Source organism: Bombina bombina, chromosome 4 (assembly GCF_027579735.1).
Source record: "Bombina bombina isolate aBomBom1 chromosome 4, aBomBom1.pri, whole genome shotgun sequence".
Classification (NCBI taxonomy): domain Eukaryota; kingdom Metazoa; phylum Chordata; class Amphibia; order Anura; family Bombinatoridae; genus Bombina; species Bombina bombina.
In genome coordinates this window covers 761,966,882-761,984,805 of record NC_069502.1, presented here as the reverse complement: position 1 = coordinate 761,984,805, position 17,924 = coordinate 761,966,882, and the positions used below count along the sequence as shown (strand labels likewise).

Genomic DNA, 17,924 nt, shown 5'->3' with positions numbered 1-17,924 from the left:
GTATTAATAGTTATAGATCAGAAACCTCAACAAAGCCAACTTATACATACTGTAGGTACAAAAAAATAAAATAATAATAAATAACGCAGCAAAATCAGAAGAGGAAATTCCATATACCAAGAGGGAAATGGAATCAGGAAAACAATTCTTGGAAAGAAAGTATATAAATCTTTGGAATAGAGCATAACCTTCCACAAAAAGTGCAGAAACTTGAACTACAAAAGAACTAATAGAAAATTGAATAATCCCCAAATATGCAGAATGGATACGGCTTTTCCCCTAACACAGTCTGAAGAACATAACCAAAATATGGCAACAAGCTTGTTGTGGTTAGTTCAGGAGTTCAAAAGAATCTCCTGGGATATCCTAAGAGCCATTTTCCGAATACCTTGCTAGAATACTATGTGGACGCAGAGCGACTAGAGGAGAGAAGATAAGCCAAATTACCACTGCATATAGGGAAACATTTAGGAGTATCCTTGTATCTGAGATATGCCTATTTCTAGATTCTTTCACCTATGGAGAGTCAACAAAAAAAAAAAAAGGTATGGGATGTAAATGGCTGGAAAAAATAAATAAAAGAACAACTATTAATTCAAATCTTTATGGTAAAGGGATTATTTAGTAATCAGAACCTACTAAGCCCTAATATCATTTTTAACAGCCCTTGAAATGATTTTCAGTTGGCATCACAAATATTTTAGCTATACAATCATAAAGCTTTGGCTTCATCTAAGGGGTATCTGCTAACTACAGCATTGTACATTAAACAGGTCTGTTACTCTAAATGGTGCTACCTCTGTAAAAAAAACAAAAAACCCAAACAAACTGTGCTCTAAACCAAAATTAGATGTCTCCAGGTCAAAAATAATGTGTAGCTGGCTTTTTAATGATATGGTTGGAATGTAAGACCCTCAACTCTAAATGATAAATAAAATAAAAAAAATCATCCATACTATAGCCCTGAGAATACAGTTTCAAAGTAATGAGCAACGCATGCCTCAAACAAACACCAGGACTACCGCCAAACTACCATGGAGAATAGAAAAAAAATTGTTTGGTAAATTTATTTTACCCAGTTCCAAAAAGAATAATAAAAAAAAAAAAAAAACAGGGTTAAAAATTCACTATTTGACTTTTCCCAGTGAGAATGGTCTTGTTGCTTTGGTGTTATGACATTACATCTGACTCTCTGCTGAGCGGGTCTGTTATATTTAGTCAGCGCATCGGGCCAGCTGTATAGTCACAGCCCGGCCTGACCGCGCCATAGCACTAAGTGCAGCTCGCTCCTGTGACAGGAGCGAGCTGCACTTAGTCTCATGGCGCGGACGGGCCGGGCTGTGACTATACAGCTGGCCCGATGCGCTGACTAAATATAACAGACCCGCTCAGCAGAGAGCGGGTCTGTGAAAGCGCCATATTTTTAACAAATTAAAAGGTAAAACACGCATTTATAGCTATAGCACCTAAATAATGTTATATAATTCTGCACTATGTGCAGAATTATATAACATTATTTATAAGGTTTACTGTCCCTTTAAGTGTCCCTTTACAAAGGGGCTGCCTGAAAAGGTTTGGTGAATAGAATTCTGACCATGGGATTTGTCATATAATGTTCTATTTTGTTGTGATTTTATTGGAAGATTCCGATTTGTCAGCAGTAATTTTAAAAATGGATTGTTTTAATTTTTGGAATAACAAGCCTGATGAAGCAGTCATTAATAGGTCAAGAAACGTGTACTGCTTGTAATACACTCTTGCATGGGTGCTGCACTTGTTTTTTTATTACAGTTTTTCTTAATTCTTTGAACCACTGGAATATTTTTATATACCTGGGTGTGACTAAATGTAAAAAATGTATTTATGAAGCGAGGAGACTTTGGGCTGGGTTATAGAGTTCTCAGCACGCCAATACTATGGTGCCTGTTGTGGTGGTGTCTGTTTGCGAGTGCAAATTTAATTTACTCCTTTCTTTGATGTATAATATCTGAGCTATAATGCTCTATGACAGGGCTTCACAAACCCCAGGAGCCTCTGACTTCTAGAATTTTACCCATGGCTCCTAACGTTTTAAAAAGGGTCTGGCTGCAGATTGGAGCTCCACTCTAGACAGGAAACATGACCTCCACTCAAAGTTTTTTTTTTCTTTTGTTTTTTTTTAAATTAACGTAACAACCAATAGACACAATAATTCTGAAAACTAAACATTTTGCATGCTTTCTTAATGTTCATTCACAGTGGTTTATGCTTGATTTTCATTTCATAAGCTGATTCATTAATTAACACATGTCCTGTTAGGGCAAAGTATAAGCTATAGTAATGATTATTGGTTATATATACATCATCTCAGGAAATCACAGGATTAATTCTACCATCATCTTGATTTTTCATTTATTATCTACTGTTTTAAATTCACAATGTTTAAAGTGAATGTAAATTTTGATGCTAAAGTGCCTGGTTTTTAAAAATTTGATTAAAAAACAGGGGCACTTTAATTCATCAAAATTTACATTTCACTTGTGAAAAAACATAATTTATGCTTACCTGATAAATTCCTTTCTCCTGTAGTGTAGTCAGTCCACGGGTCATCATTACTTCTGGGATATTAACTCCTCCCCAACAGGAAGTGCAAGAGGATCACCCAAGCAGAGCTGCTATATAGCTCCTCCCCTCTACGTCACACCCAGTCATTCGACCGAGAACCAAACGAGAAAGGAGAAACTATAGGGTGCAGTGGTGACTGGAGTATAATTTAAAAATTTAGACCTGCCATAAAAACAGGGCGGGCCGTGGACTGACTACACTACAGGAGAAAGGAATTTAATCAGGTAAGCATAAATTATGTTTTCTCCTGTTAAGTGTAGTCAGTCCACGGGTCATCATTACTTCTGGGATACCAATACCAAAGCTAGAGTACACGGATGACGGGAGGGACAGGCAGGATCTTTATACGGAAGGGACCACTGCCTGAAGGACCTTTCTCCCAAAAACAGCCTCCGAAGAAGCAAAAGTGTCAAATTTGTAAAATTTGTAAAAAGTATGAAGAGAAGACCAAGTTGCAGCCTTGCAAATCTGTTCAACAGAAGCATCATTCTTAAAGGCCCAAGTGGAAGCCACAGCTCTAGTAGAATGTGCTGTAATTCTTTCAGGAGGCTGCTGTCCAGCAGTCTCATAGGCTAAACGTATTATGCTACGAAGCCAAAAAGAGAGAGAGGTAGCAGAAGCTTTTTGACCTCTCCTCTGTCCAGAATAAACGACAAACAGGGAAGAAGTTTGGCGAAAATCTTTAGTTGCCTGTAAATAAAATTTCAGGGCACGGACTACATCTAGATTGTGCAGAAGTCGTTCCTTCTTTGAAGAAGGGTTAGGACAAATGATGGAACAACAATCTCTTGATTGATATTCTTGTTAGTGACAACCTTAGGTAAGAACCCAGGTTTAGTACGCAGAACTACCTTATCTGAATGAAAAATCAGATACAGATTATCACAATGTAAGGCTGATAACTCAGAGACTCTACGAGCCGAGGAGATAGCCATTAAAAACAGAACTTTCCAAGATAACAATTTAATATCAATGGAATGAAGGGGTTCAAACGGAACACCCTGTAAAACGTTAAGAACTAAATTTAAGCTCCATGGTGGAGCAACAGTTTTAAACACAGGCTTAATCCTGGCCAAAGCCTGGCAAAAAGCCTGAACGTCTGGAACTTCTGACAGACGTTTGTGTAAAAGAATGGACAGAGCTGAGATCTGTCCCTTTAAGGAACTAGCAGATAAACCCTTTTCTAAACCCTCTTGTAGAAAAGACAATATCCTAGGAATCCTAACCTTACTCCATGAGTAACTCTTGGATTCGCACCAATGTAAGTATTTACGCCATATTTTATGGTAAATCTTTCTGGTAACAGGTTTCCTAGCCTGTATTAGGGTATCAATTACTGACTCCGAAAATCCACGCTTTGATAAAATCAAGCGTTCAATTTCCAAGCAGTCAGCTTCAGAGAAATTAGATTTTGATGTTTGAAAGGACCCTGAATTAGAAGGTCCTGTCTCAGAGGCAGAGACCAAGGTGGACAGGATGACATGTCCACTAGATCTGCATACCAGGTCCTGCGTGGCCACGCAGGCGCTATTAGAATCACCGATGCTCTCTCCTGTTTGATCCTGGCAATCAAACGAGGAAGCATCGGGAAGGGTGGAAACACATAGGCCATCCCGAAGGTCCAAGGTGCTGCCAAAGCATCTACCAGGACCGCTCCCGGGTCCCTGGACCTGGACCCGTAACAAGGGAGCTTGGCGTTCTGGCGAGACGCCATGAGATCTATCTCTGGTTTGCCCCAAAGTCGAAGTATTTGGGCAAAGACCTCCGGATGAAGTTCCCACTCCCCCGGATGAAAAGTCTGACGACTTAGGAAATCCGCCTCCCAGTTCTCCACTCCAGGAATGTGGATCGCTGACAGGTGGCAAGAGTGAGACTCTGCCCAGCGAATTATCTTTGATACTTCCATCATCGCTAGGGAGCTTCTTGTCCCTCCTTGATGGTTGATGTAAGCTACAGTCGTGATGTTGTCCGACTGAAACCTGATGAACCCCCGAGTTGTTAACTGAGGCCAAGCCAGAAGGGCATTGAGAACTGCTCTCAATTCCAGAATGTTTATTGGAAGGAGACTCTCCTCCTGAGTCCATGATCCCTGAGCCTTCAGGGAATTCCAGACAGCGCCCCAACCTAGTAGGCTGGCGTCTGTTGTTACAATTGTCCAATCTGGTCTGCTGAATGGCATCCCCCTGGACAGATGTGGCCGAGAAAGCCACCATAGAAGAGAATTTCTGGTCTCTTGATCCAGATTCAGAGTAGGGGACAAATCTGAGTAATCCCCATTCCACTGACTTAGCATGCACAATTGCAGAGGTCTGAGATGTAGGCGTGCAAAGGGAACTATGTCCATTGCCGCTACCATTAAGCCGATCACCTCCATGCATTGAGCCACTGACGGGTGTTGAATGGAATGAAGGACACGGCAAGCATCTTGAAGCTTTATTAACCTGCCTTCTGTCAGGTAGATCTTCATTTCTACAGAATCTATAAGAGTCCCCAAGAAGGGAACTCTTGTGAGTGGAAAGAGAGAACTTTTCTCTTCGTTCACCTTCCACCCATGCGACCTTAGAAAAGCCAGTACTAACTCTGTATGAGACTTGGCAGTTTGAAAGCTTGACGCTTGTATCAGAATGTCGTCTAGGTACGGAGCCACCGAAATTCCTTGCGGTCTTAGTACCGCCAGAAGAGCGCCCAGAACCTTTGTGAAGATTCTTGGAGCCGTAGCCAATCCGAATGGAAGAGCTACAAACTGGTAATGCCTGTCTAGGAAGGCAAACCTTAGATACCGGTAATGATCTTTGTGAATCGGTATGTGAAGGTAAGCATCCTTTAAATCCACTGTGGTCATGTACTGACCCTTTTGGATCATGGGTAAGATTGTCCGGATAGTTTCCATTTTGAACGATGGAACTCTTAGGAATTTGTTTAGGATCTTTAAATCCAATATTGGTCTGAAGGTTCCCTCTTTTTTGGGAACCACAAACAGATTTGAGTAAAACCCTTGTCCGTGTTCCGACCCGCGGAACTGGGTGGATCACTCCCATTAGTAAAAGGTCTTGTACACAGCGTAGAAACGCCTCTTTCTTTATCTGGTTTGTTGACAACCTTGAAAGGTGAAATCTCCCTTGTGGAGGAGAAGCTTTGAAGTCCAGAAGATATCCCTGAGATATGATCTCCAACGCCCAGGGATCCTGGACATCTCTTGCCCAAGCCTGGGCGAAGAGAGAGAGTCTGCCCCCCACTAGATCCGTTTCCGGATCGGGGGCCCTCACTTCATGCTGTCTTAGGGGCAGCAGCAGGTTTTCTGGCCTGCTTGCCCTTGTTCCAGGTCTGGTTAGGTTTCCAGCCTTGTCTGTAGCGAGCAACAGCTCCTTCCTGTTTTGGAGCAGAGGAAGTTGATGCTGCTCCTGCCTTGAAGTTACGAAAAGCACGAAAATTAGACTGTCTAGCCCTTGGTTTGGCTCTGTCTTGAGGCAGGGCATGGCCTTTACCTCCCGTAATATCAGCGATAATTTCTTTCAAACCGGGCCCGAATAATGTCTGCCCCTTGAAAGGTATGTTAAGTAATTTAGATTTCGAAGTTACATCAGCTTACCAGGATTTTAGCCACAGCGCTCTGCGCGCCTGAATGGCGAATCCGGAATTCTTAGCCGTAAGTTTAGTTAAATGTACTACGGCATCAGAAATAAATGAATTAGCTAGCTTAAGGGTTTTAAGCTTGTGTGTAATCTCATCTAATGGAGCTGAGTCAAGGGTCTCTTCCAGAGACTCAAACCAAAATGCTGCCGCAGCCGTGACAGGCGCAATGCATGCAAGGGGTTGCAATATAAAACCTTGTTGAACAAACATTTTATCCATTGAATCTGAAAAGGCACAGCTATCCTCCACCGGGATAGTGGTACGCTTAGCTAAAGTAGAAACTGCTCCCTCCACCTTAGGGACCGTTTGCCATAAGTCCCGTGTGGTGGCGTCTATTGGAAACATCTTTCTAAATATAGGAGGGGGTGAGAAAGGCACACCGGGTCTATCCCACTCCTTAGTAACAATTTCAGTAAGTCTCTTAGGTATAGGAAAAACGTCAGTACTCGTCGGTACCGCAAAATATTTATCCAACCTACACATTTTCTCTGGTATTGCAACTGTGTTACAATCATTCAGAGCCGCTAACACCTCCCCTAGTAATACACGGAGGTTTTCCAGCTTAAACTTAAAATTTGAAATGTCTGAATCCAGTTTATTTGGATCAGATCCGTCACCCGCAGAATGAAGCTCTCCGTCCTCATGTTCTGCAAATTGTGACGCAGTATCTGACATGGCCCTAATATTATCAGCGCACTCTGTTCTCACCCCAGAGTGATCTCGCTTACCTCTAAGTTCTGGTAATTTAGACAAAACTTCAGTCATAACATTAGCCATGTCCTGTAGTGTGATTTGTAATGGCCGCCCTGAAGTACTCGGCGTTACAATATCACGCACCTCCCGAGTGGGAGATGCAGGTACTGACACGTGAGGCAAGTTAGTCGGCATAACTTCCCCCTCGTTGTTTGGTGAATCATGTTCAATTTGTACAGAATGACATTTATTTAAAGTAGCATCAATGCAATTAGTACATAAATTTCTATTGGGCTCCACCTTGGCTTTTGCACATATAGCACAGAGATATTCCTCTGAGTCAGACATGTTTAACAAACTAGCAATTAAACTAGCAAGCTTGGAAATACTTTTCACTCAATTCACAAGTAATATGAAAAACGCACTGTGCCTTTAAGAAGCACAGAAAAAAATTATGACAGTTGAATAACAATGAACCGGAGAAATTATAAAAACCAAATTTTTCCCGGTAAAGGCATAAATTTAGCAAAGGATTGCCCCCATTAGCAATGGATAACTAACCCTTAATAGCAGAAAAAAAATGTACAAAATATAAACGTTTTTTATCACAGTCAAAGCACAATCTCACAGGTCTGCTGTGAGTGATTACCTCCCTCAAAATAATTTTTGAAGACCCTTGAGCTCTGTAGAGACGATCCGGATCATGCAGGGAGAGAAACAGACTTTTGACTGAATTTCTGATGCGTAGCAAAAGCGCCAAAATAGGCCCCTCCCCCTCACACACAGCAGTGAGGGAAATTCAGTAAACTGTCTTAAATTAAAATAAACGACAGCCAAGTGGAAAAACAGTGCCCAAAACAATTTTTCACCCAGTACCTCAGATAATTAAACGATATAGCATGCCAGCAAAAACGTTTAAAATCAAATAACATGAAATGTCATTAAACAGCCTGTTGCTAGACGTTCCCACTGCAAGTTAGGCTAAAAGTTATATGCATATAGTATTATCCCAGTGAAGTGCCATTCCCCAGAATACTGAAGTGTACACATATATACATAACAGCCTGATACCAGTTGCTACTACTGCATTTAAGGCTGAACTTACATTATATCGGTATTGGCAGTATTTTCTCAGTTAATTCCATTCCTCAGAAAATAATATACTGCAACATACCTCTTTGCAGGTGAACCTGCCCGCTGTCCCCTGATCTGAAGTTTACCTCACTCCTCAGAATGGCCGAGAACAGCAAAATGAATCTTAGCTACGCCGGCTAAAATCATCCAAAAACTCAGGTAGATTCTTCTTCAAATTCTACCTGAGAAGGAACAACACACTCCGGTGCTGTTTTAAAATAACAAACTTTTGATTGAAGATATAAAAACTAAGTATAATCACCACAGTCCTCTCACACATCCTATCTATTAGTTGGGTGCAAGAGAATGACTGGGTGTGACGTAGAGGGGAGGAGCTATATAGCAGCTCTGCTTGGGTGATCCTCTTGCACTTCCTGTTGGGGAGGAGTTAATATCCCAGAAGTAATGATGACCCGTGGACTGACTACACTTAACAGGAGAAAATACTTAACTTTTAATCTTGACAGCCGCTCCAGATTCCCCCGGTCGTCGCAAGCCATTTCTGACGTCAGAAATGATGGATCGGCCATCCTCCAATCACAGGTTCCCAGTGTCTGATTCAACGCTGTGATTGGAGGAAGCCAGATTCCTCATTTTAGACCCAGTAAGAAGCTTTGCGACGGGCGGAGAAAGCTGGAGCGGCTGTCAAGATTAAAAGGTAAGTATTTTTTCACAACACAAGTGAAATGTAAATTTTGATGAATTAAAGTGCCCCTATTTTTAATCAAATTTTAAAAAAACGAGCACTTTAGCATCAAAATTTACATTCACTTTAAACTCAAGGTCATAAACAATTCTAACTGATAACCCTAACCTTTTGCACTGCAAGCAGAAGCAACAATAGGTGTATATGTATATATATACATACACACACATACATTATACATATATATATATACATATATATATATATATATACATATATATACATATATATATATATATATATACATATATATATATATATATATATACATATATATACATATATATATATATATATATATGTATATATATATATATATATATATACATATATATACATATATATATATATATATATATATATATATATATATATATACATATACATATACATATACATATATATATATACATATACATATATATATATATATATATATATATACACATATACATACATATATATATACATATACATATACATACATATATATATATACATATACATACATATATATATATATACATATACATATACATACATATATATATATATACACATACATATACACACATACATATATATATATATATATACACATACATATACACACATATATATATATACACATACATATACACACATATATATATATATACACATACACACATATATATATATACACACATACATATACACACATACATATACACACATATATATATATATATATATATATACACACATATATATATACACACATACATATACACACATATATATATATATATACACATACATATACACACATATACATACATACATACATACACACACACACTGTTTTGCATAATTTTATTTTAACTTCATACTTGTGGTATACGTGTGGTGTTGTGGTTTCGAGTTTTTCCGGAGAAGACTAAGGCTACACTGAGGGAATTTCACCGATTTCGTATACACTTCAGCTGCAACCGGCACAGATGGCAGTGCATATGTGTGTTCTACCCCAGATGTAGAGGACAGGGGGCTTGAAACTGGACAGGATGCAGCGGGTGGTGGGATCAGCACTGGAGAGGGTGCAGCGGGTGGTGGGAGCAGCACTGGAGAGGGTGCAGCGGGGGGTGGGAGCAGCACTGGAGAGGGTGCAGCGGGGGGTGGGAGCAGCACTGAAGAGATTGCAGCGGGTAGTGGGAGCAACACTGAAGAGATTGCAGAGGGTAGTGGGAGCAACACTGAAGAGATTGCAGCAGGTGGAGGGTTCAGCACTGGAGAGGGTGCAGCGGGTGGAGGGATCAGCACTGGAGAGGGTGCAGCGGGTGGTGGGATCAGCACTGGAGAGGGTGCAGCGGGTGGTGGGATCAGCACTGGAGAGGGTGCAGCGGGTGGTGGGATCAGCACTGGAGAGGGTGCAGCGGGTGGTGGGATCAGCACTGGAGAGGGTGCAGCGGGTGGTGGGATCAGCACTGGAGAGGGTGCAGCGGGTGGTGGGATCAGCACTGGAGAGGGTGCAGCGGGTGGTGGGATCAGCACTGGAGACGGTGGCGAATTTGGAACTGAAGAAATTTTGCACAACAATAAATGCTTTTCTATATCCACCCGGCGTATAACTGTTCTTTTACAGAGGTGGCAGTGATAATGTCCCACTGGCCGGCACGGTAGCCTGCACCTGCATATGTTTTTGTCTGTAAGAGAAATAAAATATTAATAAACCGCAAATAAAATATAACCAATTTATCAAAACTTTCTCAGTGTTCACATTTCTAGATTTTAACTTAGTGATGGTAAACTCACATAAAAACAGAATTTATGTTTACCTGATAAATTACTTTCTCCAACGGTGTGTCCGGTCCACGGCGTCATCCTTACTTGTGGGATATTCTCTTCCCCAACAGGAAATGGCAAAGAGCCCAGCAAAGCTGGTCACATGATCCCTCCTAGCTCCGCCTACCCCAGTCATTCGACCGACGTTAAGGAGGAATATTTGCATAGGAGAAACCATATGAAACCGTGGTGACTGTAGTTAAAGAAAATAAATTATCAGACCTGATTAAAAAAACCAGGGCGGGCCGTGGACCGGACACACCGTTGGAGAAAGTAATTTATCAGGTAAACATAAATTCTGTTTTCTCCAACATAGGTGTGTCCGGTCCACGGCGTCATCCTTACTTGTGGGAACCAATACCAAAGCTTTAGGACACGGATGATGGGAGGGAGCAAATCAGGTCACCTAGATGGAAGGCACCACGGCTTGCAAAACCTTTCTCCCAAAAATAGCCTCAGAAGAAGCAAAAGTATCAAACTTGTAAAATTTGGTAAAAGTGTGCAGTGAAGACCAAGTCGCTGCCCTACATATCTGATCAACAGAAGCCTCGTTCTTGAAGGCCCATGTGGAAGCCACAGCCCTAGTGGAATGAGCTGTGATTCTTTCGGGAGGCTGCCGTCCGGCAGTCTCGTAAGCCAATCTGATGATGCTTTTAATCCAAAAAGAGAGAGAGGTAGAAGTTGCTTTTTGACCTCTCCTTTTACCGGAATAAACAACAAACAAGGAAGATGTTTGTCTAAAATCCTTTGTAGCATCTAAATAGAATTTTAGAGCGCGAACAACATCCAAATTGTGCAACAAACGTTCCTTCTTCGAAACTGGTTTCGGACACAGAGAAGGTACGATAATCTCCTGGTTAATGTTTTTGTTAGAAACAACTTTTGGAAGAAAACCAGGTTTAGTACGTAAAACCACCTTATCTGCATGGAACACCAGATAAGGAGGAGAACACTGCAGAGCAGATAATTCTGAAACTCTTCTAGCAGAAGAAATTGCAACCAAAAACAAAACTTTCCAAGATAATAACTTAATATCAACGGAATGTAAGGGTTCAAACGGAACCCCCTGAAGAACTGAAAGAACTAAGTTGAGACTCCAAGGAGGAGTCAAAGGTTTGTAAACAGGCTTGATTCTAACCAGAGCCTGAACAAAGGCTTGAACATCTGGCACAGCTGCCAGCTTTTTGTGAAGTAACACAGACAAGGCAGAAATCTGTCCCTTCAGGGAACTTGCAGATAATCCTTTTTCCAATCCTTCTTGAAGGAAGGATAGAATCTTAGGAATCTTAACCTTGTCCCAAGGGAATCCTTTAGATTCACACCAACAGACATATTTTTTCCAAATTTTGTGGTAAATCTTTCTAGTTACAGGCTTTCTGGCCTGAACAAGAGTATCGATAACAGAATCTGAGAACCCTCGCTTCGATAAGATCAAGCGTTCAATCTCCAAGCAGTCAGCTGGAGTGAGACCAGATTCGGATGTTCGAACGGACCTTGAACAAGAAGGTCTCGTCTCAAAGGTAGCTTCCATGGTGGAGCCGATGACATATTCACCAGATCTGCATACCAAGTCCTGCGTGGCCACGCAGGAGCTATCAAGATCACCAACGCCCTTTCCTGATTGATCCTGGCTACCAGCCTGGGGATGAGAGGAAACGGCGGGAATACGTAAGCTAGTTTGAAGGTCCAAGGTGCTACTAGTGCATCCACTAGAGCCGCCTTAGGATCCCTGGATCTGGACCCGTAGCAAGGAACTTTGAAGTTCTGACGAGAGGCCATCAGATCCATGTCTGGAATGCCCCACAGTTGAGTGACTTGGGCAAAGATTTCCGGATGGAGTTCCCACTCCCCCGGATGCAATGTCTGACGACTCAGAAAATCCGCTTCCCAATTTTCCACTCCTGGGATGTGGATAGCAGACAGGTGGCAGGAGTGAGACTCCGCCCATTGAATGATTTTGGTCACTTCTTCCATCGCCAGGGAACTCCTTGTTCCCCCCTGATGGTTGATGTACGCAACGGTTGTCATGTTGTCTGATTGAAACCGTATGAACTTGGCCCTCGCTAGCTGAGGCCAAGCCTTGAGAGCATTGAATATCGCTCTCAGTTCCAGAATATTTATCGGTAGAAGAGATTCTTCCCGAGACCAAAGACCCTGAGCTTTCAGGGATCCCCAGACCGCGCCCCAGCCCATCAGACTGGCGTCGGTCGTGACAATGACCCACTCTGGTCTGCGGAAGGTCATCCCTTGTGACAGGTTGTCCAGGACAGCCACCAACGGAGTGAGTCTCTGGTCCTCTGATTTACTTGTATCCTCGGAGACAAGTTTGTATAGTCCCCCATTCCACTGACTGAGCATGCACAGTTTGTAATGGTCTTAGATGAATGCGCGCAAAAGGAACTATGTCCATTGCCGCTACCATCAACCTATCACTTCCATGCACTGCGCTATGGAAGGAAGAGGAACGGAATGAAGTATCCGACAAGAGTCTAGAAGTTTTGTTTTTCTGGCCTCTGTCAGAAAAATCCTCATTTCTAAGGAGTCTATTATTGTCCCCAAGAAGGGAACCCTTGTTGACGGAGATAGAGAACTCTTTTCCACGTTCACTTTCCATCCGTGAGATCTGAGAAAGGCCAGGACAATGTCCGTGTGAGCCTTTGCTTGAGGAAGGGACGACGCTTGAATCAGAATGTCGTCCAAGTAAGGTACTACAGCAATGCCCCTTGGTCTTAGCACAGCTAGAAGGGACCCTAGTACCTTTGTGAAAATCCTTGGAGCAGTGGCTAATCCGAAAGGAAGCGCCACAAACTGGTAATGCTTGTCCAGGGAATGCGAACCTTAGGAACCGATGATGTTCCTTGTGGATAGGAATATGTAGATACGCATCCTTTAAATCCACCGTGGTCATGAATTGACCTTCCTGGATGGAAGGAAGAATTGTTCGAATGGTTTCCATTTTGAACGATGGAACCTTGAGAAACTTGTTTAAGATCTTGAGATCTAAGATTGGTCTGAACGTTCCCTCTTTTTTGGGAACTATGAACAGATTGGAGTAGAACCCCATCCCTTGTTCTCCTAATGGAACAGGATGAATCACTCCCATTTTTAACAGGTCTTCTACACAACGTAAGAATGCCTGTCTTTTTATGTGGTCTGAAGACAACTGAGACCTGTGGAACCTCCCCCTTGGGGGAAGCCCCTTGAATTCCAGAAGATAACCTTGGGAGACTATTTCTAGCGCCCAAGGATCCAGAACATCTCTTGCCCAAGCCCGAGCGAAGAGAGAGAGTCTGCCCACCACCAGATCCGGTCCCGGATCGGGGGCCAACATTTCATGCTGTCTTGGTAGCAGTGGCAGGTTTCTTGGCCTGCTTTCCCTTGTTCCAGCCTTGCATTGGTCTCCAAGCTGGCTTGGCTTGAGAAGTATTACCCTCTTGCTTAGAGGACGTAGCACTTTGGGCTGGTCCGTTTCTACGAAAGGGACGAAAATTAGGTTTATTTTTTGCCTTGAAAGGCCGATCCTGAGGAAGGGCATGGCCCTTACCCCCAGTGATATCAGAGATAATCTCTTTCAAGTCAGGGCCAAACAGCGTTTTCCCCTTGAAAGGAATGTTAAGTAGCTTGTTCTTGGAAGACGCATCAGCTGACCAAGATTTCAACCAAAGCGCTCTGCGCGCCACAATAGCAAACCCAGAATTCTTAGCCGCTAACCTAGCCAATTGCAAAGTGGCGTCTAGGGTGAAAGAATTAGCCAATTTGAGAGCATTGATTCTGTCCATAATCTCCTCATAAGGAGGAGAATCACTATCGACCGCCTTTACCAGCTCATCGAACCAGAAACACGCGGCTGTAGTGACAGGGACAATGCATGAAATTGGTTGTAGAAGGTAACCCTGCTGAACAAACATCTTTTTAAGTAAACCTTCTAATTTTTTATCCATAGGATCTTTGAAAGCACAACTATCTTCTATGGGTATAGTGGTGCGTTTGTTTAAAGTGGAAACCGCTCCCTCGACCTTGGGGGACTGTCTGCCATAAGTCCTTTCTGGGGTCGACCATAGGAAACAATTTTTTAAATATGGGGGGAGGGACGAAAGGAATACCGGGCCTTTCCCATTCTTTATTTACAATGTCCGCCACCCGCTTGGGTATAGGAAAAGCTTCTGGGAGCCCCGGGACCTCTAGGAACTTGTCCATTTTACATAGTTTCTCTGGGATGACCAACTTGTCACAATCATCCAGAGTGGATAATACCTCCTTAAGCAGAATGCGGAGATGTTCCAACTTAAATTTAAACGTAATCACATCAGGTTCAGCTTGTTGAGAAATGTTCCCTGAATCAGTAATTTCTCCCTCAGACAAAACCTCCCTGGCCCCATCAGACTGTTTAGGGGCCCTTCAGAACCATTATTATCAGCGTCGTCATGCTCTTCAGTATCTAAAACAGAGCAGTCGCGCTTACGCTGATAAGTGTGCATTTTGGCTAAAATGTTTTTGACAGAATTATCCATTACAGCCGTTAATTGTTGCATAGTAAGGAGTATTGGCGCGCTAGATGTACTAGGGGCCTCCTGAGTGGGCAAGACTCGTGTAGACGAAGGAGGGAATGATGCAGTACCATGCTTACTCCCCTCACTTGAGGAATCATCTTGGGCATCATTGTCATTGTCACATAAATCACATTTATTTAAATGAGAAGGAACTCTGGCTTCCCCACATTCAGAACACAGTCTATCTGGTAGTTCAGACATGTTAAACAGGCATAAACTTGATAACAAAGTACAAAAAAACGTTTTAAAATAAAACCGTTACTGTCACTTTAAATTTTAAACTGAACACACTTTATTACTGCAATTGCGAAAAAATATGAAGGAATTGCTCAAAATTCACCAAAATTTCACCACAGTGTCTTAAAGCCTTAAAAGTATTGCACCCCAAATTTGAAGCCTTTAACCCTTAAAAATAACGGAACCGGAGCCGTTTTTAACTTTACAACCCCTTTACAGTCCCTGGTGTCTGCTTTGCTGAGACCCAACCAAGCCCAAAGGGGAATACGATACCAAATGACGCCTTCAGAAAGTCTTTTCTATGTATCAGAGCTCCTCACACATGCGACTGCATGTCATGCCTCTCAAAAACAAGTGCGCAACACCGGCGCGAAAATGAGGCTCTGCCTATGATTTGTGAAAGCCCCTAAAGAGAAAGGTGTCTAAAAAAGTGCCTGCCGATATAAACTTATCAAAATACCCAGATTAAATTATTCCTCAAGGCTAAATATGTGTTAATATGAATCGATTTAGCCCAGAAAAAGTCTACAGTCTTAATAAGCCCTTGTGAAGCCCTTATTTACAATCTTAATAAACATGGCTTACCGGATCCCATGGGGAAAATGACAGCTTCCAGCATTACATCGTCTTGTTAGATATGTGTCATACCTCAAGCAGCAAGAGACTGCTCACTGTTCCCCCAACTGAAGTTAATTCCTCTCAACAGTCCTGTGTGGAACAGCCATGGATTTTAGTAACGGTTGCTAAAATCATTTTCCTCATACAAACAGAAATCTTCATCTCTTTTCTGTTTCTGAGTAAATAGTACATACCAGCACTATTTTAAAATAACAAACTCTTGATTGAATAATAAAAACTACAGTTAGACACTAAAAAACTCTAAGCCATCTCCGTGGAGATGTTGCCTGTACAACGGCAAAGAGAATGACTGGGGTAGGCGGAGCCTAGGAGGGATCATGTGACCAGCTTTGCTGGGCTCTTTGCCATTTCCTGTTGGGGAAGAGAATATCCCACAAGTAAGGATGACGCCGTGGACCGGACACACCTATGTTGGAGAAATATTTTTACACAATATGAATCTACTAATAAATATAATGCTTATTGATGTCTGTAGTTTGAATTTAAAAAAAAAAAAAAAAAATCAATATATCAATTGTAATTTTACTTATTGTGCTCCGTTACTTGCTTCAAATCTGCCTCCGTCTGAGAATTTCTTATGTCCTAGGTTTGACAGGCAGCTGGGTGCATTCCATAGGGGGATTCACCATACGCCCTATGTAAACTACTGCCAGCACGCTCCCGTGTTTGTAATTTGAAGCCGCAGTTGCCTGAAGTAGAACCGCGCAAGTGAATCGCTACGCTAAAGCAGATTCAGTTTCAGCAGCACTAAGAGCATAGGGAACGTCACTTGTGCGGTTCTACTTCAGGCAGATGCGGCTTCAAATTACAAACACGGGAGTGCGTATGGTGAATCCCCTATTAGATGCACCAGCCTGTCAAACTAGGACATAAGAAATTCTCAGACGGAGGCAGACTTGAAGCAAGCAACAGAGCCACATATAAAAAAATTAAACCACGCCAAGTGAAGTTCGCTATGCTCTTAGCGCTGCTGAAAACAGCGAATCTGATGTAGCGTAGCGATTCACTTTGCGCGTTTCTACTTCAGCAGATGCGGCTTTAAATTACAAACACGGGAGCGTGCTGGCAGTTTACATAGGGGAATATGGTGAATCCCCTATTGGATGCACCAGCTGCCTGCCAAACTAGGACATAAGAAATTCTCAACGGAGGCAGACAAGAAGCAAGTAACGGAGCCACATAAAAAAGTAAATTTACAATGGATATATTGATTTTTTTATTCAAAATACAGACATCAATAAGCATAAATTTATTAGTAGATTCATATTGTGTAAAATCATTATGTGAGTTTACCATCACTTTAAAAAACTACCTTACTATCCCTCTATAATAAAACAAAAATCTGTGGTACGGACCAAAACATAAACACAAACAAAAGTCAACAAGCAATGTGGTAAACCCTGAACAGGAGACATATTTATTAAAAACAAGCTTATAACTGCAGTGGTCATGTCGATGCTGTATGTATTTCAAAACAACATTTCTTGCATTGAATTGGTGCAATGTGAATGGGAACTTCAAAGCCTACTAAGGACATAGGCAGAATTTGTAAATACAGTTAGTTAAGTGCAGGGTATAATATTTACACAAGGAAAATATGATTTTCAAAAAATGTAGGTTTAATGCCAACATACCTTTGGGGAACCGTAAAACTTTTTTACGTTGGACATCCATGTGTGTCTCAATCTTGGCCCTGTTAGTTGGCATGAAGGTGGGGCAAAAAGGACATGAGATTGTTCTTTGAAACAGGTATTGTATTATCCACATAAACACCAAAAGTTAAACTGTTAAACAATTGCTTTTACAAAGACACATAAGACAGAATTCCTCAAGGTTAAAAGACAACAAATCCAGTTACAAAGTTAAAGGACAGCACTTTAACAGAAGACAACAAAAACATCTCCTTG

General features: G+C 41.8%; 1 protein-coding gene across 1 annotated transcript in view; it reads right to left on the bottom strand.

Annotated features, from left to right (window-relative positions):
• Positions 1-10,448, bottom strand: part of GGPS1 (geranylgeranyl diphosphate synthase 1) — a 30,989-nt gene extending 20,541 nt beyond the window's left edge. The window contains exon 1 of the mRNA XM_053711075.1: positions 9,643-10,448. The gene's annotated coding sequence lies outside the window, so the exon portion shown is untranslated. The remainder of the gene's footprint in view (positions 1-9,642) is intronic.
• Positions 10,449-17,924: the final 7,476 nt, after the last annotated feature.